General features: G+C 34.2%; 1 protein-coding gene across 1 annotated transcript in view; it reads left to right on the top strand.

Moving 5' to 3' along the window:
- Positions 1–23,791, top strand: part of KCND2 (potassium voltage-gated channel subfamily D member 2) — a 476,314-nt gene that overhangs the window by 226,689 nt on the left and 225,834 nt on the right. The window lies entirely within an intron of this gene.

Raw genomic sequence — 23,791 nt, 5'->3', positions numbered from 1 at the left:
CTTTCTGGGCCAGATGTTTAAAAACTACAATATCCAAGGGTAATTCAATCCAAAACAGAAACCAAACCAGCCAACCAGTACAACAGATGATAACAACAGCAAAATCAGCCTGAAACTGTAAATAAGTCTTGCAACGTTCCAAATGGGAAACAGAATTTCATCAAGTTACAATACTTGATATTTTCCCTCATTTCACAGATAAACATTACTTTTCTAAAACACATATACATCTATGAGTTATGATTAATAAACAGGTTTGTGTATCATTAGGGAGAATTACACTGGTAGTATGTTTATAATGCCAGAGCCTGGAATAAATAATATGACTTTGATTGGTGTTCCATTCCATTGTACCCCAAGCAATGGCTACATCTTGTAATTGACTTCTGGCTGAAATTCATTCTTTTTGTGTGAGAAGATGCAAATGCAAAATTCACTAAGCTTCATATGAAATCATCAAATGTTAGCATAAAGTTTAAGCCATTTTTTGTAAGTAAGAATTTATTCCAGAATCTGATAGTCCATGTTCTTTGTTTCTTAGTTGCACTGGTCTCTATACTTTGATATGTCATGTTGGGGAACTGACTCAAGGCACAGTCATGACCTTGTCAAGGACCAAGAGGCGTGTCTTAAAGAATTATAATCTCTTATAACTCGATTTATGTGATTACTGTGTAAAACAGAACTTGTTCAGCAATGATGGATGGCTAGGCTGCAGGTATTGACTGATCTTTAGAAATATTTATATGACAGGTCCCTTAAGGTTTTGTACATTATAGGAGAGAATAACGGCATACAGAAAAGAAATGAGTTGTGATTCAGGTTCTTGAGCAGTGCACTGAATTATCACATTTCTTCCAGGCCCAGTCTTATAACTGAACATTTGCCAATGCAGTAGAAACAAGTGTCACTTAAAATAAATGCCCTCTGCCCTTTCAGGGCGTCACCTTTGGAGAAAAAAAATTTTTTTAAAAGAACCAGAGAATTATTTGAAAAGGTGAAGAACATATTTAAATTCAAAATGTTTTTGAATTATTTAGCTTCTAAACTCAACATGTTCTCTGATGTATTTCCAGTCTGGGAAATGCACACATTCATAGACAAACAAACATAAGAAACAGCCTATACTCACAATTCTGCTCTGTTTTAGAGAATTCCAACCCTTGTTCAATAAGATCATATAGTTCTTTCTGTGGCTTTCTGTATTTCTATGAGTGTTTCAAATTTTTTTTAAAACTCTACAATTTTAAAATTTAATTTTCCACTAAATATTCACTTGGATGACCAGAAGAAACACGTCTTGACAAAGTTTAAGTTTTTCAGGAACATATGCTTTAAAAATGTTGCATCAACTCAGTTCAGCAAAGCATAATCACAGAAAATCAATCTGTAAACACTGTAAAGCATTTGTAAGCTGTGATTTAAATAAGCTGGACAAATATAATAGAATCAGAAAGCATCTTTATTTTTGTCCCTCCTGCCCCCTTAAAGTTTACCCAGTGGTGAGGAATTCTCCAGCTAAGGGCTGAAAATGTTGGAAACCCATAACTTCTACCTTGTTTAACAGCAAACTCATTCCCATATAACATTAAGTTCCATGTAACAATCAAAACACTGGTTTAAGGGTAAATTTTTTCACCTTCCAAAGCTGGGACCTACAAAAGGCTGACTCTAGGCTTAGAGAATTTAGGGTATTGCCTTTCTAATCTCCTTCCCATATCCTAAGCTTTCCCCCCCCTCTTCCACCACCTTGTGAACTAAGATTTCTGTCCTCACAAAAGCTGCAGCCAGATGGAGGGAGGCAAGCCGAGAGGAGAGGTAGGACAGCTCTTGACTGGTAAGATGGCTTCACCTTCCCTGACCCTACAGATATTTAAGCTCTCTCATGCGCCACTTAACTGGAGTCTGTCACCTAAAATGCCCTCAGTCTGGATGAGAGTTCCTCTCTTTCAGCTGGCTGCATACCGCTTTGGCAGCAGTCAGGAATCCACCAATCCATGTCCAGCTCTGATTGGCTGAGTGTCCATTGCCCCTTCAGGGGACCCTGTCCTTTTAATTGAACAAACCATAGGAATGCGAGCTAATTCCCACGCAGAAGCCATTCTCCTTCAGTCCAACGCCAAAGCAATTGGTGAGCTTCTTTCCTATTAGGTTTCCTGGGTGGGAGTCGGACTCTGGTTCTTTGTAACCACCAACTGCAGGGAAATCAATAAAGGTTTTAAGGAAAAAAAAGAGGGAAGAGGAAGAGTAGGTTCATATGTTAAACGCATATCGTGATTTTTCTCCAATTTGTATTCTTTTATGAAGTAAAAATCAAATGGTATATTCAGGATAAAAGTAACAATAATCCATGCTTATATTGCAAAGTGTATGTTTTAAAACTTGAGATTACAAATTCATTTCCAAAAAGAGGGATAGATTCAAATTCAACACTGTGGCCGAGAAAGCATGCGAGACCAGTGAATACTCTTTCAGTCACTCCCTGAGACTCAAATTCTTTTCCACGGAGGTTTTTCAAACTTTCTGCTGTCTCTGCCACCTTCCCCCTCATACAATATTCCATTCTTTCACCTGCCCTCCCCTTCTTTCCTTCACCTTTCTGCATTCTGTCCTTTGTTGCTCTTCTTTGTGTACTTCTGAAGAAAATGAAACTTGCCCACAATTCTCACAATTCTTCAGTATGCTTTTTATTTAGTTCTTTCTCAATCCTGAGGTACCCAACTCTTTAAAACTGAAAAGATGTCCCAAAGTTCATACATACATGCTGGTGGGTCCACCGCATATGAAACCTGCAGCCTCCTACACTTTGAAAAAGAAGACATGTTAAGCAATAGAAATAGATACAAAATAATGAATAGCAAATTAAGTTCAGAACCTTGGAAGGGACCCTTGCAAGAGAGGGGCCCTCAAGTTTCATTAGCTCCACAGCAAATCTGCCACTGCATTCATATATAAAAGGTCTGGAAAAATATTTTGCTCCTTTCGTCTTCCTGAAACAGTCATAATTTGATAGCTGCTTCCCTATGCCTTTCCCCTAGGTTATATAAGAATTAATAATGAAAGAAACTTCTTAGTTAAGATCTTTAAAATCTGATTCTTAAGTGGGTGTTAAATATAAAAGCTACATCACCATAATTAAGTAACTCTTTTTTGGTATGCACAAATATATTATAGTGTACAAAAACACAATTTTGGCTCATTCAACACCCTCACACTTACATAACTAATAGTGATGCCAAAGTAATGTTACTATGTATCCTAAAATAATTCTTCAGTTCAAAACATGCAACGAATGGAATAATTTTTGAGTTCTTAGACAGTTCCTTATTATGCTAACAAGATTACCTCAACACAATGAAATGTGGGACATGTTAGCTTTCTATTGTTTCATTATTATTCTACATAAACCTTAAAATTATAACCTCAAGAATATGGATCTTTTTTTTATCATTCATTGAAAAAAAAGCTGTATCTTGCCTCTTATTGTAAATAACTACATTTACAATGCTTGTCCCTCATGTTATATTTGATGGCAGTTAATTGTTAGTTGGTTTTAATTATACATCATAGTCTTTGTTCTGGAGACAGTCCAAAGAGTAGATCATCTTGGTGTGTAATTTACTGAAACAGTTTCTAGGCAGCCTGCCATACTAAAGACCATGTGGTACGATTGTCAGTAAAATTAGAAAAATATTGGTATACATGTTTGAATTAAGGATTAGGGGGTGGTTCTATAAATTATGGAAAGCTCTGCATTCTAAATGTCATTATAATACATAGGTACACTTCTTGTACTTTTGGTAAGACTGATGAATGCCGCTTCTGCTGGTAGAATTCTGGATCACTCATGAATATTGATATACTCTCTTTTAGCAGGTGAAGAGGTGGGTAAATATTGTTAGCATCTGGATATTGGATGATACACTAAGAAATGGTGTCCCATTACAAAATATAAAGCACTTTAGCTTTTTTAAAATAAAGCGCCCAATTCTGGCTAATATTTTCTTCTGTTAAAGATAACATTTTACCCAATTTAAAAAATAGTAAAAATGCTCCAGCAGTATTTAAAATCATAAATTCATTCTCACAAAATATAAAGATAACTGCTCTGCTAGCTACTATTGAATAACATCATTAAACATTATCTTATTTTTATTTTTGAAATAAAAGTTTTATTTTTGAAACTCAGTAAAAATATGTCAGGCAAAAACTAGCATGAGCTGGCTGAAGATAAAAACATTATGCACCCTCTTTTCTTGAAATAAAAAAAAAAAGTGTCTTCCCTCTCCCTCTTCCCCTTAACATCTATCTTAGGAATCTTCAGAAACAAATCTCGAGGCAGAGAGCAAAAAATAAATAAAACAAAACAAGACACAGAAACAGAACTTGTGTTTGCTGAAGTAAAGCATTCTGCTGCAAATACAACTCTGAAAAACTCGATCAGCGGTTTTTATTTTGCCGTTATGCCAAAGCAATATACTTGTATAGGACAATACAGAGAAACTGCATATCTGTAATAACATAACAAAATCCACATTTTTGTTTTTCTAAAGTCAAATTTTATTATGTCAATAAGAAAATCTAAGTTTCAGTAAAGTCTCTTGCCCCTGGACCAATGTCAGCTTACACACTCTCAGGTTGGGCAATTCCCTCCTGAGCCTACCTAAATCCAGAGAGATATTAGAATGACTTATGAATAGCTAGTATAGTGGTAAGAACTCTGGACTTAGAGTCAATACAACAGATAAATAAGAAAAAAGCACTGATAGAGAACAGTAGGATCAACCTACTTAGGTCTAATTTTACCCACTATTCAGTGTCTGGGTGCTACTTGCCTTTAGAACATCTAACTTCCTTTTGACTTTTTATAATAAAAGTACAGTTGACATTACAATTGTTTTTCTTATCTAGAAAATTTTCTTTTAATTTTTTCTTTGATATTAATAAAAGAACTTTAAGTCACTTCTACATTATATTACTTACAATAATTTAATTATTCATTTGAAGCCCTTGAGAAAAAGAAATAGTGATCTTGCTTTCTTTCAAATTGCTTTCTTAAATTGTTTATTCCCCCTAAAATTTGAAAGAAGGAATACATGAATAGAGGGTATTTCTAAAAGTGAATTGTTCGGGATTATTTGTTTCATTTAATAAATACTGAGTTCAATTTATGTGCCTAGAAATGTGCTAGATGCTGGTACACAAAAATAAATATGATTCATGCCCTTGAACAGCATATAGGGAAAGGCAGTTGCTGGTTAATTCGCTTAGAGCAGCATTCTAAATGATGCCAGCATCATAGATACCACTTACTGACCAATTAGCTCCTCTTTGTTCTATGGCCATAGATTGCATACAGATTAGATACTTCCATGGATTGGTACCCTTGTACTCTATCTCTTGCCACACAGAATTTGAAAGAACAGACAGCAAAGATATATGAAGTACAGAAACTAAGTGAAAGACGATAGAAAAGGTTTTTTGATACCGTGTTTCTTAAGACTGCTCAAATACACAAAAAGTTTATTTCTACTTTAGCCTCTAAAACACGATAAAACAAAATGTACCTATTCAATAATCTGAAAAATATTTAAAACTGTAAATTATTTTAATAGAGTAATTAAATTTAATAATTCCATAATTCACTTATTAGAAATTAATCCTTAAATATGGAATCTGGATTTAGAATAACAAATACAAATGTACAAAGATAACAATTTGCAGAAAAGAGAGATTTCTCAGTTGTAACTGAACTACCTGTAGATGAATTTTCCACAAGACTTAAGTATTAGTTAAGAACTCTTTTTCTAATTTACTTATTCTCTACATTGTTTGTGTGAGTCTTTAATTGGTGTTGGAGTCATAATAATCATCATTTTATTTATTTATTCATTTTCTGAGGAAGCCTACCAACAAGAAGAAACTAAGGGTGGTGCTTCTAACTATGTCTATGCATTTATATATATACATTATGTATTGCATATATTGTTTTATAATGATAAATTAACCAGTTTAATTGGTTCAGTTAAACATTTATTCAAACTGTAAATTTGACATTATTTAGTAAGCACACAGCTATCATAGACCATATTCTTCATCTTTAATCAATTATATACACGTTTTAGGAAAATAGATTTACTTATTGTTGTTCAAAGCAGGGACTGGAAAAAGATAACAGGATGGAAATGTTAGATCCTGTAGTAGGTCCTTTTATAAATAAGATTTATAATTTTTTACCAAATTTGTGGAGAATGCAGATACCTATTGATTTTTCTGTACTAACATATTGGCAGAGACTTCTGGTTATCCTGAATATCAGTCTTCTCCTTCTCCATTACTAATACTGCCCTGATTTTTATCTGGGCATATGATCACATGGCACAAAGACTTCATCTTTCAGCCGCTCTTGCAGGTAGGTGTGACCAAGTAATGAAGTTCTGGTCAATGGGATGTAAGCAGAAATCTCATATGTTCATTTTATCAGAAATTTCCCTGGCAGGTGGGGGCATGTCTCTTCCCTTTCCCCCTTCTCATTGGTTGGAGTGCATATGCAATGATGAACATTTCAACAGTTATCTTGAAATATGAGGTGACCTTGAGAAGGGGCGCCTACGTGTTACAGAGTATCAAGGTAGAATATATCTGGACCCCTTATGTCATGGAGCTGCTATTAGCCCTACACCTCTTAATTGTGGACTTTCTGGTGAAACAAAATTCTCATGTTAGTTTTTATCTTACATAAGGCACTGGGGTTCTTTAAAATTTTAAAAACATTTTTTTACTTGCCTTCCAAAGTCATTATACTTAAATAACATTTAAAAAGGCATTTTGATATAACATGGCAGTATCGCTGTATGAGTTGATTTTCATAGTAGCATTTCATAAACATAAGCTCATTGAGGGTAAATTTCAAATATTTGAAAGTTCATTTTTAAGCTGTATTATCCTTAATTTAACAATAAGCTTATGCTTTTTAGAATTTTTAAAAAGTATTAAGCATCTATATTGGCTACTTTGATCATTGTAATAAAATTCAGAATTTTTTGTTTCCTTATTAACCACCATGCAAATTCAGGCACACTTAGAAAATTTTAAATAGTCCTTTATTCAAGAAAATCAAAATACAGAATTAGTTGGCTTTTTCTTCTGCTTTGAAAATTTATTTCTTGATAGTTTTAGAACAAATAAAAAATTGTTTCTTGTAATTAAGATCACTTCTTCTATTATGAATATCACATCCTCTGCTGATATTCAGTTTTACATTATATTAGAAAGCTGGGACTCTTTTTTATCAATTATAGTATGCATCTGTTTTCTGGAGGTCAGAGATTTCCAATCAGAAATGAGTATTTAACATTATTTAAATTTAAGCAAGAACTTCAAATATTATTTTTTATAACATCCAAACAAATTGATAGATTTAGAAGATTTCATTCTCAAAAGAGTTTGCTAAAAAGATGGCTTCAAGGAAGCTGGCTGTGTATATCATTCTCTCATTCATCCTGTCCTCTGACTGCAACATACTACTTATTCATAATAAAATAAAAAGAAAGAAAATAATGTTTTAAAAATTATATTCTTCCAAAATGGTTGCTCTAGCAATCCTAATTGTCTAAAAAGCTGAAATCAAAATCTGTGTGAAAAAACAAAACTCCTAAGTTTCAAAAATGCCTATTTTGATTGTTCCCCAGATTCTATTAATTTTTTAAAAATTGGTCCCAACAATATGTAAAATCATTTTTCCAAACTGTGGAAAATCTGTGCTGCTGCAGAAATTTTGTATGTTTTCTACCAATGTTATGGTAGAAATTTTATATAGCATCTACCAATGTTATCACCAAGACAAAATAGATTAGCCACTATTACCCTCCTCCAAATACACACTGTTAGGGTAGAAGTTACCTTTTATGATTTATTTTTCCATCAATAGTGCTTTTTAAAGAAAGGACTGAAGAGGCTGTGCTTAGCCCCCAACCCCACTGTTTCCAGAGACTGATAAATTATTAAATAAAATATTGGATACACATAAAATATTAGACACTGATAAAATATTAGAAACACAACATAGTTGTGAATATACATGTGACATACATAGGCAAAACATACAAGAGTTATTTATGCCAAGAAGTTTTCAATTCAGCATAAGGAAAGTATCAATCAAAACTTTATTTTACTTGTAATTGTAATTATAGTATTAAAATATTATGGCAACTCTCTTGGCCAAGAGGAGGCTAAGGAAAAATGACTATTAAATATAATGTGGTATCTTAAATGGGATTCGCGAACAGAAAAAGGACATTAGATAAGTACTAAGGAAATCTGAATAAATTATGGGCTTTAGTCAATAACTATCTATCTATATTGCTTTATTTATTATAACAAATGTGCTACACTAATGTAAGATGTTAATAAGAGGGGAAATTGAGTGTGGGATGTAGGGGAACTCTATGCTCTTTGCGATTTTTCTATGAACTTAAAATAGTTCCGAAATGAAAAGTATATTTTATATATACATTAAAATATTGTTAACCAGAGATAGGCGTTAAAAATAACCTCTTATCCAGGGTGGGAACTGTCACTTCCATTTACAAGCTTCATAAAGATCAAACTTTTTACCTCTTTTGGCAACACACTATGGGAGTTAGATGGCTTGCTAACAGTCAGACAGCATCTTAATTTCCTAATTTGTTGGCGTTTACTGGCATTTATTACATTTGTGCACAGCATGACAGGTGTGCCGTAACATAGTAATAAGTTGCTCCAGTGGCATCAGTATTTTTGTTTATTTCAATGCAACATAAAAGAACTAGTTGCAAAAAATATTTCTCAACTTATGGTCATGTAGTCAAAGTGGATTTTACCTCCAGTGAAGAAAATAGCTCCCGAAATTCATTCAATAAGGTATGCAATACCTACGGCTCAGGATATGGACACCATCTAGGATAAGTTTTGCTTCTTTCTTCTAGCGAAACACTTGCTAAACAACAGGAGCTGTGGGATAGCTGTTGTGGGGAAAATACTATGTCTCCTGTATTGGACCATCTAGTTGTAAAACCCTCTGGGAAGCTGGCCTCTCGCTCCCCTATCATTTCTGAGCTTTACTATTTGATGTTTAACATTTATGCTTTCCTATGTGACAAAAGTCCCCTAATACATGCATCCCTGGGATTAATGTCCAGGCTAAGAGGCTTTGAGTCTTTCTTAACCACAAAGACCCACTTGTCAATGAGATAGGTTAATGGAAACCTATGCCATGTGGTATGGTCCAGCTATCACAGATAGCCAGAATTCCACATGTATTAGAGTGCATGTTCAACAAACATTCTAACGTTGGTAGTATTAGTAACTTAATTTTAGAGAAAAGGTAACTGAGGCCAGAAATTTTAGTTCACTTGCCCACAAGTATTAGAGAAAAGGTAACTGAGGCCAGAAATTTTAGTTCACTTGCCCCAAACCACCAACTATTAAGTTTTGGAACCAGGTTTTACATCCTGCAGCATGGATCCAAATTCTCATCACTCACTGCCCCCCAGATCTTGTGAGTACATGAAAATATTGAGGAAAGCATTGTTTGGGGAAACTTGAAGACCTAAAAATTCAAGCCCAATCTTAGCTAAAAGTCCTTAAACCACTTCATCTCAATTTATTCATTAATAAATGTATACAATTCAACTAGATGACAGTTTCCCAAAGGTTTGTTAGGGCGCGGTGACTAATTGGCACCATATCTTTTAACAATCTTTCATGAATTCTGAAAATTCTCTATCTAGGCGGCATTAAATTCTTTACCACATTCAAAATTTTTTGACAACTGTAGCTTTGAATATATTGATTTCGAGAACATTTTAAGATCCTGGGAATACCTTTCACAAATTTACAAATTTAGCCATCCCCAGCCAGTTTTCCCTGCTTCAGCCTCTGTCCCCTTGCAACGGTCAATTCCCCACACAGTGGCCAGAGTCCTTTAAAACTTAAATTGCTCATCTGTTGACACCTTTCAATGGCTTCCCATTTTCAGAGAAAAACCCAAATCCTAAAAAGCTCTCTAAGACCGTATGCGATTCAGCACCCACCCCCATCACTCACACACACACACACACACACACACACACACACACACACACACATGTACACACACACACACACACACACACACACATGTACACACACACACACACACACACACACATTCTCAGATCTTCTTTGTTACTACTGGCTCCCTTGCACACTCCTTAGCAACCACACTAGTCTCTTCATATTTCATGGTTTCACCTGCAGAGCTTATGGCTCATTCTCACTTTTTTCACATTTCTTCTCAAGAAAATCACCAAAGGCAGGAGACCTTCCCAAATCTTCCTTCACTCTACACACACAAACCCACTTACTATGCTTTCTTTTTCCCTCAAAGACTTGTCACCATCTAAAATTATTACACACAATAGTCTATTTGATTTTTATTTGTCCTGTCCCCCAAGTATGTGATCTTCTTGAAGGTAGAGACTAGTTTTGTTCACTGGATATATCCAGCACTTGGTCTCATAGACATTGGAGATACTTTTTAGATAAATGAATGAATGAATCCATTCATGCATATGTTGTATAACATATGCAGTGTGTACTGTAATGCACTTATCAAAAATATTTTTCTTCCTTGATAATTCGTACATACCAAGAATGATTTCTGCATTATTTGAAAGCAGCAAATTGTTACTGTCTCATTTTCTGCAAAGCACAGACATGACTTTAAATTCTGAAAATGTCATTTATCAGTGGGACTATGTGTGAGGTTTTTTTTGACCTGTCTGAGATTGTGTTGTCAACCATAATGTGGGCATAATAACACTTATCTTGCAGATTTCAGTGAGGACAAATACCTAGAAGATACTAAATTAGAGTTATATGGAAATGTCAGTCTAATATACACATATTTGTCATTGAGAGCATTTATGCCCCTAACAGAATAGGATCCCAGACCAAGTTATTTGTGTTACATGATAACAGTCCCACCTTCCTGCCACTTTCCAAGCCTGGCACAAATGGAATTTATCCATTTATACTTCATTTATACTCCATTTATACATATATAACATATACTTCCTTTTCATTCAGATGTTCGAGCAAGCAGAGATAAACTGCCCTAACCCAGATTGTGGATTACTACTAGTGTTATTTATTCATACCAATACCTCTCTTCATTGACACTTAATGATTGAGAGCAGATTGTGTTTAGGAAGATCAACAATCCCACAGTTCAGTTCATTTTCAAAGCAGAGAACTCATCAAACTTCAAAAGAATGAAGAATCAATGCATTTCAAAAAACGTAAGTGCAAAATTTTTATCTACATTGAAAATTGGGAATGATATTGATAAAAAATTTAGATTAAAAATAAAGGACTGATAGAATAGCAAGAAATGTTTATGAATACATAGTTGTTTATTTTGTTATAAATGTTAGATAATAAACATTATTAGAATTCATAGTATATGAATTCATAGTATATGACCATAATGGTCAGTTTTTCAAATTTAAAAAAATTTACTAATAAAAAAATTCATTGAGTCTGTTGGGTTACATTAGCATCACATTAACTTCTTCTAACCTTCGGAAATTAGGGAAAGGTAGCAATTATATTCTTTAACAATTCACTTTAGAATCAACTAATTAATCATTCATTACCCATGGCACTAATAAGTCATTAGTCTTGTGGGGGCTCATTATAAGGAGCAATATGTAGACAGGTTCCTTTAGATAATCCTTTCTGAATGTTGATGAGGTTATTTGTAGATGATACATGAATGTTAGGATCAATTATAACAAATTAGTGAGGGTTTTTTTCCTACTTTTTTATAATGGCAGGAAGGATAAAGACTGTCTAAGGTAAGAATTACAGTTTTGAGATGTCTGGAATTCCTTTAAAATGGATAAATGGAGCAATTTTCTAGAGAAACCCAATTTTTATATCTAATCTGTTAACTTCAGCAGCTCACAAAATTCTAATGACTGCACACATTTTCTGAAACATGTTTTGAGAAATGCACTTTAGAAGGTTTTAGCTGTACAAGTCTTTGAAGCCAACCAATACAGGCAATCAATAGAGACATTACATCACTATTTTTCTCCTCACACATACACAAAGATTTTTTTAATTTTCTTTGCCACTTATGATACAGTTCTTATCTATATAAGGTTAAGGAATTTAACATTTTTATAGACTCAGGTACTCCATTTTTAAAACAAATTGTTGGATTGATTTATTTCACTTAAGTGACCCTCCCATTTCATTAAGTTATTGGAATTAACTAGTAATGCTTTGGTTTAGATGGATAAAAGGCAAGTAGATGAGAATAAAGATACAGAGAAACCTTGTTCTATTTTAAATAGTTGTAACACTTGGGTGTTGTTTTTTTGCTTAATTGTCAATTTCTTGCTTATCTCTTTGCTCATGTAAACAGATAATGTGATTTGTAGATGACACATGTGTGTTAGGATCAATTATAACAAATTAGTGAGGACTTTTATCTCCTTTTTTATAAAGGCTGGAAGGATGGAGACTGTCTACACTAAGAATTACAGTTTTGAGAGGTCTTTGGAGAATCTTTAAAGTGGAAGAATGCAGTAATTTTCTAGTGGAACCCAATTTTTCTATCTAATATATTAACCTCAGTAGGTTATGAACCTCAGCAAATAAGTACAGAAAAAAATGTGTCATTAGGATAAAGTTCACATTTGATGTAAAAACTTTATTTTGAGAAACCAGTTGTGATTTAAAATATCCATCACAAAAATTAAAACTTCTGTGTACTTCTAAGAATTGTTTTGAAGACAATTTGATTTAAACCACAGCACTACTCTGGCACACAGACTAACATGTAACGTGTTATTACTAACAACTTAAATCTGCTAATGAGCATTGAAATGTGAATTCATAAACAGTAATGGCCCAAACTGCCCTTGGATCTCACATGTAGCTTCCATTGAAGTCAATGGGACATTATCGGAAGGACTAGGCAATTTATATGGTGATTTATTTTTTTACCTATAGTGTGCTCACTTGTAACAGTTTCCTGGAAAAGATGTTGCAAATATAAATAAGTTAAATCTGACTTTCACATTAAAAAAGTAGTGTGATTGAAGGTTTTTCCCATGACAGATGACTGGCTAATATTCTTACCCATCCACATCAACAAAGAATGCTTTGTTACTGTAGAAAACATGAAATAAAAAACTGTCAAAAGAACATGAAATCAGTTATGAAGCAAAAGTCATGGTTCAGTTTTCTCAAAGACAGTATATAAAATGCAAACTCCCAAGTAAGCATCCCACAAATATATGTCATGCTATACCTGTCATGCTATACCCAGGGGACTGATAAATTCTTCTGGATTCAATCAAATATTGTATTTAGTCAATTATAATTTATATCCCTCTAACATACCTATTTATAAAATATGTTCCAATAGGACATTTCAATACCCATGCATATAAAGTGTGTTTTTTTTACTCATTTATAAAGTAGTTTATTTTTATATTTATTGCCACAAATGAGATAGTGAATGTCTCCTTCCATGAGAGTTATTAAAGTCAGAAAATTCATTCCTACTTAAAATGCATTCTTCTTTTGTCCCACTCCTTTAAACCTATTGTACTCTTGCAATAATATTTCACAATTGAAATATTACCCTTTTTTTGCACACCAAAAAAAAGACAAATAGTTCTGAGTTGTTCTCATTCTTCTTGCTCACTTACCTTCTCTCCAGCAGAGTTGACCTACTCGTCTTCCATAGAATGCTCCTGTTTTCCAGCCTCTGCCACTTCCTTGTCTATTTTCCTGCCTTTAGTCTCACCTCACATCAGCTGTCATTCATGGCCCAGTGGAAATGCATGTATTTTTTGTGACATCTTCTCTAATTCTCCCTCTGGAAGTGCATATTTCTTTTTCTGTGTTTTTATTGGTGTATCAGGCAGGATCCAGTGAGAAAAGCAACCCATGCCAGTTGTTTTACCAGAAAGAATTTGAGAGTTTGTTTAAACAGGCATGGGAGGGCAAAAAGGAGAGGAGAACCCTGAGGTTATGTAGAGACAGTAATTGTGGGAAGGAGGTGTCATACCCTAGGGCCAGGAGAATGGGGAAGTGGTTGAGCTTATGAGAACCTAGACACAGGGAAGAAGGACCCCTAGTGGCTGGGACCCATGGTTAGGAGGGGATAGGATCTCAGAGGAGGTGCCTTGTAACTCCAAGGAAAGGAAATCCCAGGGCAAAATACCTCTAAAACTGAAATCAGTCAAAGGGAGAAATAAAGTTTAAAACTCATTTATTGCTTACAAACTGCAGTCTGGAGCTGTCTCTCTTTCCTACTCTAGCAGAAGCAAAGCCAGACCTCCCCCTCACTTCTCAGGTTCAGATAAGCCCTTGGTTGCCCATGTAACTACCCACTAATATGGAGATGAACCTGTCTCCACCCCTGAGGAACTCCTGCTGATATGCAGATGCACTAAAGCCAGGTGAGATATTCTGGAAATATTACAATTTTATCCACATTGCTCCACAGAATGAGTATTTGAGATCCTGAGAATGAGTCTCACCACTGTCTGGGGCTTGTTTCTGCTTCCAGGATTGAGAGGGAAATGGAATGTGGACCTAACAGATGCTGTGAAGATTACAGTCAATTCTTGGATGATGGTACTAGGATCAGGAAGCAAAGCAGTCAAGTGGCACATCCTTTCTCCCTCCTTCAGCCATCTACTCTCTTTATTAGAGAAAATGAACAGGGAGCAAGCTGGCAAAGAAGAAGCCAACTCCAGCATAATAAAACAGCCATAGAAGGGTGGATTTGACCCTGAGAAACAGTAACTTAATAACCAGCACCTTACATTTTATTTATATTTCTTTCAGATGTTTAGCATTTTATTCTTTCTAATGTAGTATTCTGTATTTTCTCATATCAGTCTCTAAAAATAATATCTGGATACAATTCATATTTTGATCTTCCAAATTTCAATTAATATGGTTGACTAAATGAATATATGAATTCTTCCAAATCAAAGGCTTTTCCTCTTCATTGATAAGTACTGAATGTTTTATTTTAAAAGGTCATTATAAAAGTAGTTTTTCTTTCATCTGACACTTCAAATATTTTTCTAGGATTTTATTGAGTTTGCTTATGATACACAGTATCCAAACAAATACACACGAGTGTTCTTTTTAAAATTAGTCTTAGTAGTCTATATAGTTATACAAATACTGCTTCACTTTTCAAAAGATTTATTGCTTCTCAGTACTTTTTCTTTTCATTGCTAAGAGAAATTGAGAGCAGAATCCCAAAGAGAGACCCTGATAAGATTCTAAAGCTGAGCCGATTGAAGGAGGAAGCCGTGTAACTTAGGGCATGAAAAAACTAGAGAAGAAACTGAGGTTCAAGATGAAGAGCTGTATGCTGCTCACATCCAGAAATGACTTACTGGCACAGGTCTGTGTATGTACTGCCTGGCTCTCCAAGTGCTATTAGCTGAGCTCATGAAGCTGTACTGGCTGAACTCCATTAATATCAATAGTCTGTATTTAACTTGAAAGAAGATGGGACTCACATATGCAAAATACACATATGGAGACTCAAATATGTGGGTCTTACATGTTACATTTAAGAACTTCAGGAAGAGATTTAAATGGTAGAAATGTTTCTCAATGAGATCTTTGGATGGGGCCTTAAGAAATGTTGTGTAAAATTCTACACAAAGCTCCCAGGGTTCGGAGGTGGTTCTGAGGTTGTTTTGAGAAGTATGAAATCAGCATTATGTCTTGTCAAAATTTCATGTGCTCCAAAGGAAACCATTTGTTCCAGTGAAATAATTTTATGGATAGTATGTCAGGTCCTAATTTACAAAACAATGGTAAAATAGGAATTGATTATTCATTCTAAAGATTATTGACTACACAGTTACTTTTGTTAAAGAAACCCCATTGCATATTAAAAAAGCAATTCCATTTATCAAAATTGGATTTGCACACAATTTTCCAGGTAATGATTTTTGGTGAATTAACCTGTACTGCATGAGGTATAATCGTAGTTAAAACTTATGAGACTTAGACATTGTTATTGATATGTTCAACATCCTTTTTGAAGAAAAGAAGGAAAATGTTATTATCAGTATAGTCATTGAGTCACAATTGCATTTTCTATAATTTTTCTGTAACTGTTGTCCACAAATAATATCCATAGCTGAAGTTCAAGTTATAATTAATATTAGTAAGCTGTGAAGTGTCAGCAAAGTCATTCTTTAGTATCTGATTTCCAAAAGGAGCAGTACAGCATAACAGTACAAAAGCACAGGATTTGAGTTAAAATAAAATCTCCTTAACTTACTAGCTATGTGACCTTAGACAAATTATTTAATTTACCTGAACTTCTCAATTTACAAAATAAGGAGAAAAATATCTCTTAACTTTATTATGCAGATTAAAAAGTTAGAAAGCCAAACGCTTAGCACGCAACTTCAGTAAAAGCTAGCTATTATGAATACACTACTGTCAAGTTTAACCATTTTTATTTGCCTGCATTCTGTATTTATACATGAATAACATATTCATTTCATGAGTACATTTAAATATAAATCCCCTTGCATTTTATAATCAGTACTCAATCTCATATTACTTTCCTTATCTGAAACCTCTATTTGTTGGTTAAAGAATACATTCTTTCAAAATTTACACTAGAAGGTCTTCTTAGAAGACTCAAGCAGACGTTTTTGACCCCTGCATCCCCTGTATAGTTCTCTGGAGCATAACTACTTTGTGCCATTTATTAGCAGCATGTTCTGTGGGCTCTGCATGGCTTGAGAGTATATGATCATCTATGCCTGAAGAGTTTATTAAATAGGAATCTGTGACCTTGTATCTATAGAATTTGAACATTGGATCTGGGAATTAAAAATTGACAGAAAATTGCACCTCCATAGCATTATACTTGACACTTGAGGCATATTCTCTCATAATCAGAATTTATTATTCTGCTGTAATGTTTTTCTAAGGCAAATCTATACTATCCTCTCCACCTAAGAATTCTTTCCTAGTAAAACAAATTTGACTACACAGTGTCAAGTCACAATAATTTTCATTATAAAAACTTAAAAAAAAATTCAGGAAGAACAATCCCAAATGAGTAGTCTAAAGTCACAATTATTGAGATTGGAAAAAGAAGAACAAATGAGGCCCAAAATCAACAGAAGGAGGGACATAATAAAAGTCAGTGAAGAAATAAAATTGAGAAGAATAAAACAATAGACAAAATCAATAAAACCAAGAGCTGGTTCTCTGAGAAATAAACAAAATAGATAAGCCCCTAGCCAGACTTATTAAGAGAAAAAGAGAATCTACACACATAAACAGAATCAGAAATGAGAAAGGAAAAATCACAACGGACCCCACAGAAATACAAAGAATTATTAGAGAATCATAGATACTATGAGAATCTATATGCTAATAAATTGGAAAACCTAGAAGAAATGGACAACTTCCTAGAAAAATACAACCTTCCAAGACTGACCAAGGAAGAAACAAAAAAATCTACACAGACCAATTACCAGCAACGAAATTGAATCGGTAATCAAAAAACTACCCAAGAGCAAAATCCCCAGGCCAGATGGATTTACTGCTGAATTTTTTCAGACATATAGAAAAGACATAATACCCATTCTCCTTAGTTTTCCAAAAATTTGAAGACGAGGGAATATTTCCAAACACATTCTATGAAGCCAGCATCACTCTAATACCAAACCAGGCAAAGATCCCACCAAAAAAGAAAATTACAGACCAATATCCTTGATGAACATAGATGCAAAAATACTCAACAAGATATTAGCAAACCAAATTCAAAGATACATGAAGAAGATCATACACCATGATCAAGTGGAATTCATCTCAAGAATGCAAAGATGGTACAACATTCGAAAATCCATCAACATCATCCACCACATCAACAGAAAGGACAAAAACAACATGATCATCTCCATAGATGCTGAAAAAGCATTCAACAAAATTCAACATCCATTCGTGATAAAAACTCTCAACAAAATGGGTTTAGAAGGCAAGTACCTCAACATAATAAAGGTCATTTATGACAAACCCACAGCCAACATCATACTTAACAGCAAGAAGCTGAAAGCTTTTCCTCTAAGATCAGGAACAAGACAGGGATGCCCACTCTCCCCACTATTATTCAACATAGTACTGGAGGTCCTAGCCATGGCAATCAGACAAAACAAAGAAATACAAGGCATTTAGATTGGTAAAGAAGAAGTAAAACTGTCACTATTTGCAGGTGATGTGATATTGTACATAGAAAACCCTAAAGAATCCACTCCAAAACTACTAGAACAAATATCTGAATTCAGCAAAGTGCAGGATACAAAATTAATACACAGAAATCTGTTGCTTTCTTATACAGTAATGATGAACTAACAGAAAGAGAAATCAGGAAAACAATATCATTCACAATTGCTTTAAAAAGAATAAAATACCTAGGAATAAACCAAGGATGAGAAAGACCTATACCCTGAAAACTACAAGACACTCTTAAGAGAAATTAAAGAGGACAATAAAAATGGAAACTCATCCCATGCTCTTGGCTAAGAAGAATTAATATTGTCAAAATGGTCATCCTGCCTAAAGCCATCTACGGATTCAATGCAATCCCTATCAAAATACCAACAGCATTCTTCAACGAACTGGGACAAATACTTTTAAAATTCATATGGAACCACAAAAGACCCCAAATAGCCAAAGCAATCCTGAGAAGGAAGAATAAAACAGGCTTCCTAACTTCAAACTCTACTACAAAGCCACAGTAATCAAGACAATTTGGTACTGGCACAAGAACAGAGCCACAGACCAGTGGAACAGAATAGAGACTCCAAACATTAACCCAAACATATATGGTCAATTAATATACGATAAAGGAGCCATGGACATACAATGGGGAAATGACAGCCTCTTCAACAGCTGATGTTGGCAAAACTGGACAGCTACACATAAGAGAATAAAACTGGATCATTCTCTAACCCCATATACAAAAATAAATTCAAAATGGGTCAAAAACCTGAATGTAAGTCATGAAACCATAAAACTCTTAGAAAAAAACATAGGCAAAAATGTCTTGGACATAAACATGAGCAAGTTCTTCATGAACATATCTCCCTGAGCAAGGGAAACAAAAGCAAAAATGGAGAAGTGGGGCTATATCAAGCTGAAAAGCTTCTGTACAGCAAAGGACACCATCAATAGAACAAAAAGGCACCCTATAGTATGGGATAATATATTCATAAATGACTTATTCGATAAAGGGTTGACATCCAAATTATATAAAGACCTCATGCTCCTCAAAAAACAAAAAGCAAATAATCCAATTAAAAAATGGTCAGAGGAGCTGAACATTCACTTCTCCAAAGAAGAAATTCAGATGGCCAACAGACACATAAAAAGATGCTCCACATCGCTAGTCATCAGAGAAATGCAAATTAAAACCACAATGAGATATTACCTCACACCATTACTGATCCACCACCATCCAAAAGACAAACAACAACAAATGTTGGCGATGTTGTGAAGAAAAGGGAACCCTCCTGCACTGCTGATGGGAATGTAAATTAGTTCAACCATTGTGAAAAGCAGTATGGTGGTTCCTCCAAAAGCTCAAAATAGAAATACCACTTGACCCAGGAATTCCACCCCTAGGAATTTACCCTAAGAATGCAGCAGCCCAGTTTGAAAAAGACAGATGCATCCCTATGTTTATTGCAGCACTATTTACAATAACCAAGAAATGGAAGCAACTTAAGTGTCCATCAGTAGATGAATGAATAAAGAAGATGTGGTACATATATACGATGGAATATTATCAGTCATAAGAGGTAAACAAATCTTACCATTTGCAACAACATGAATGGAGTTAGAGGGTATTATGCTCAGTGAAATAAGCCAGGCGGAGAAAGATAAGTACCAAATGATTTCACTCATCTGTGCAGTATAAGAACAAAGAAAAAACTGAAGGAGCAAAACAGCAGCAGGCTCACAGAACCCAAGAATGGACTGACAGTTACCAAAGAAAAAGAGACTGGGAGGGTGGGTGGGAAGCAAGGGATAAAGTGGGAGGAAGAAAGCAGGCATTATGATTAGCATGTATAATGAGGCGGGACACGGGGAGGGCTTTACAACACAGAGAAGACAAGTAGTGACTCTATAGCATCTTACTACGCTGATGGACATAGACTCTAATGGGGTATGTGTGGAGGACTTGGTGATGGGGGGAGTCTAGTAAACAATGTTCCCCATGTAATTGTATTAACAATACCAATATATATATATATATATATATATATATATATATATATATATATATATATATATATATATATATATGTATATATGTATATAATTTTTAAAAACTCAGTTGATACATTGAGGTAAATAATTACTACTTAAAATAGAGTAAACTAAAGAACAAATGAAGCAGCTATCTTAAATATCAAAGAAAGGATAAGATGTTAAATCAACAAATTCTTAAAATTTTTCCCTATAATCATCTGGAAAATTCTCACTGTTCTAAACTTCATCTAACTTCAGTAGATTTTCCCTAAAACTTACCGATAAACTAAACCATCTGCTAGAATAAAATTCACGAATGAAGTTATATGTACAGATTATATTCATTTACTCCATAAACATCTAGGTATGAAATAGAAAGTATTGTTAAAATGACTGTAGCTTTCATTATATTTGTAGTATAGGAGAGGAATGTGAAATCTGAACTAAATTAATAAATAAGAATTGAAACAATTGTTTCAATATGATGGCACTTTGCCATAGTCTGGATAATATTTCCCAAGACATCCATTCTATCATCCCTGGAATTTGTGGATTTTTATTTTACATGGCAAAAGAGACTTGACAGATGTCATTAAGATTAGGGCTATTATCTTGAATTATCCAGGTAGATTCCATTTAATTACATGAGCTTTTAAAAACAGAGAATGTTCTCTGGCTGGAAGAAAAGATGCCACAGAAGAAAAAGTCTGAAATATTTGAAACATGAGGACTAAACATGCAAGTTGGAAAATAGAGGGGACAATGGAGCAAGGTCTACAGGTGGCCTTATGGAGCTGAGAGTGTATCTTGTCTGACAGCCAGTAAAGAAAGAGGGACCTCACCCCTACAACATGGAATTGAACTCTGCCAATACCTAGATGAGCTTGAAAATTGATTCTTCTCCAGAATTATATCTCATAAATCCACATAAGTGCCTTGGTCAACTGACAACTTGATTTCAGTTTTGTGAGACTAGGAGCAGAGAAACCGGCTGATCCCACCTACACTTCTCACCTAGACACTGAGATAATGAATTTATGTTGTTTAAACCCTAATTTTGTGGTAATTCATTAGAACAGCAATAGAAAACTAGTACATATTTTCCCCGATTCCCTTTCATGTGAAATTATTTCACCAACAGAGCCATCAGACAAAATAAAACTTAAAAAATAATAAAATATATTCTTATGTAGCTGGGGTTTTTATACTCATGCCTGATTCATCACCTTCATATTTATTTAAAATAGTTACTAAAATTCTTGTGATTGAAGTTGATGTAATATTTATGCAATCAACATTAATGTTAAGACATATAATGATTTTGACAGGTAAGCCATGAATATAAATTACAAATTATCATAATTATTTAAGATCATAATATTTGCATGGTGAAAATATTTTTTCAAAAATAATGGTTGTTCTCATTAATTTAGTGAGTACACTTTCACAATGAGTATATTAACAATAGTTCTTTATAATGAATAATAATTGCCATGTAAGAATAAAAATAATTACAACGTAGGTGGAAAAGTCCTTATTGAAATAGTTTTGTCTGCTCGTATTATGTATAATATGAATTAGCAGAGGATATGGTATTTAACAAATATTGTCAATTCAATAATCCCAATTCAAACAATCTATTTTATGAAATATTTCCAAATATGAAACAGTTATGCATAAGGATATTCATTACAGTGTCATTTATGATACGAAAGTGTTGAAGTGAACTGGACAGTAGAGAAATGATTATCCAAATTCTAAATACACACTCAATAAAATATAATACACCTTCATAAAAGATAATTAGATAATTAGGAATATATGGCAACTCATAAGATTATGATTTTAAGTGAAAATATATAAAATCTATTTTAAGATTATAATTATTTTAAAAAGTTAATATTCACAAAGGAAGAGATTACAAATATTAATAGTTCTGTTGAATAATGGAATTATGATGATAGCTCTTGTTTGTATTTTCAAACATTTGTGGTTATGATTTCTATGATTTGATAGAAATGCATTAAAAAAAGATATCTGAATCATCACATCTATGTCTTAAACCCTACAAGTCTGATTATAGTCTTTCTTCTTACGTAAACCTGTAGGTTGATGAAATCTAAGGTTAGACAGGATTGCATTAGGCTTACATTCAGATAAAATTTAAAAAACCCCAACAACTTGAAAATAAGAGGGAAAAAACTGACCCTTGAGAATTTGCTCACAGAAATCACTAAGAAATCCATTCTCTTTAGGTCATCTTTACCAGTCCCGGCACTGGCTGCCTCAGTGCTCATCTGGACGGCATCAGTCACCCTGTCTTCTCTCTATCCTTTTCTCACATCTCACTGCAGTCAGAATGATCAGCCTCTGCAGGAGATCTGCCCATACCACCTTGCTTAAACCTAGTAGCTCTCCTTGGCTCTGTAGTTGAAGGAGGAAATTCTTAATTTGGCTAACAAAGCCAAGCATGGCTACCCCCACCAAACTCTCCAGCTGCTTTTCAGGGCTCTCCTATTTTCACTCTCTTCTCTTGAGCTGCGTTGTTCTTCAGTCACTGTCCCAAAGGGAGCATGCCTTTGCTCATGCTGTTCCCTGGCTTCCACCTCCTGGACCTGTTTGTAATGTGAATACCCAGTTATCAGCTCCAACACCTCCACTATACTCAGGATCTCTTTGTGTTGTATATGCAGCTTATATAATGCTCATTCCTTTATAGCACTTACTAAGTCAGTCCATAATTATACTTCCGTTTTTGTGATCCATTCACATACTGCAAACCTTAGGAGGACAAAGTCTATCTTTGTCACCTGGTGCTTAAAGCAATGACATATAATAGGTGTTTAATAAATATTTTTGAATGAATGAAGAGTGTGTGAGTGAAGGAATGATATGCCATAATTTGATATGCTAAAATAATGAAAATAAAAGCACCTTTAAGTAAAAATTGGATCGCTAGCACAATATGGCAAGTTAAGGTGCCAATGGACTTTAAGTGTCATAGCTTCATTGACAAGGTTAGCCTCATTGCATAAATAGATCCGTCAGTCTACCTTAGTCTAATACATTAAACATTTGAATAAACAAGTTGTTACTTCATGTTCTTTATCCAATAAACCTTTAGATTCCAAGCTGGCTTTTGAGTGATTAGGCTTACAGGAAGAATGGCTATAAATACATGAATATGCTACCCCAGTTGTTAGTTTTGCTCATATAAATTACCATTAGTATTCTGGTTTTGCATAAAATTTAAAGATTGGTTAATATCAATGTAGCCCTAAATGGTGGGACCTTTCAAAATGATGATGAAATTAAGTTTTCAGTATTTGCTGGATTTAGTTATAATCCTGAAATACAAAAGTTTGCTGAACAAAGGTACTCTATAGCTTCTCATTGGAGTCACTCAACTGGCCTTTTCCAAACAATGTTTAGT

The sequence above is a fragment of the Manis javanica genome, chromosome 6 (assembly GCF_040802235.1).
Source record: "Manis javanica isolate MJ-LG chromosome 6, MJ_LKY, whole genome shotgun sequence".
NCBI classification, from domain to species: domain Eukaryota; kingdom Metazoa; phylum Chordata; class Mammalia; order Pholidota; family Manidae; genus Manis; species Manis javanica.
Note: the sequence above shows the minus strand (reverse complement) of the source record. Positions and strands in the feature narration are given on the sequence as shown.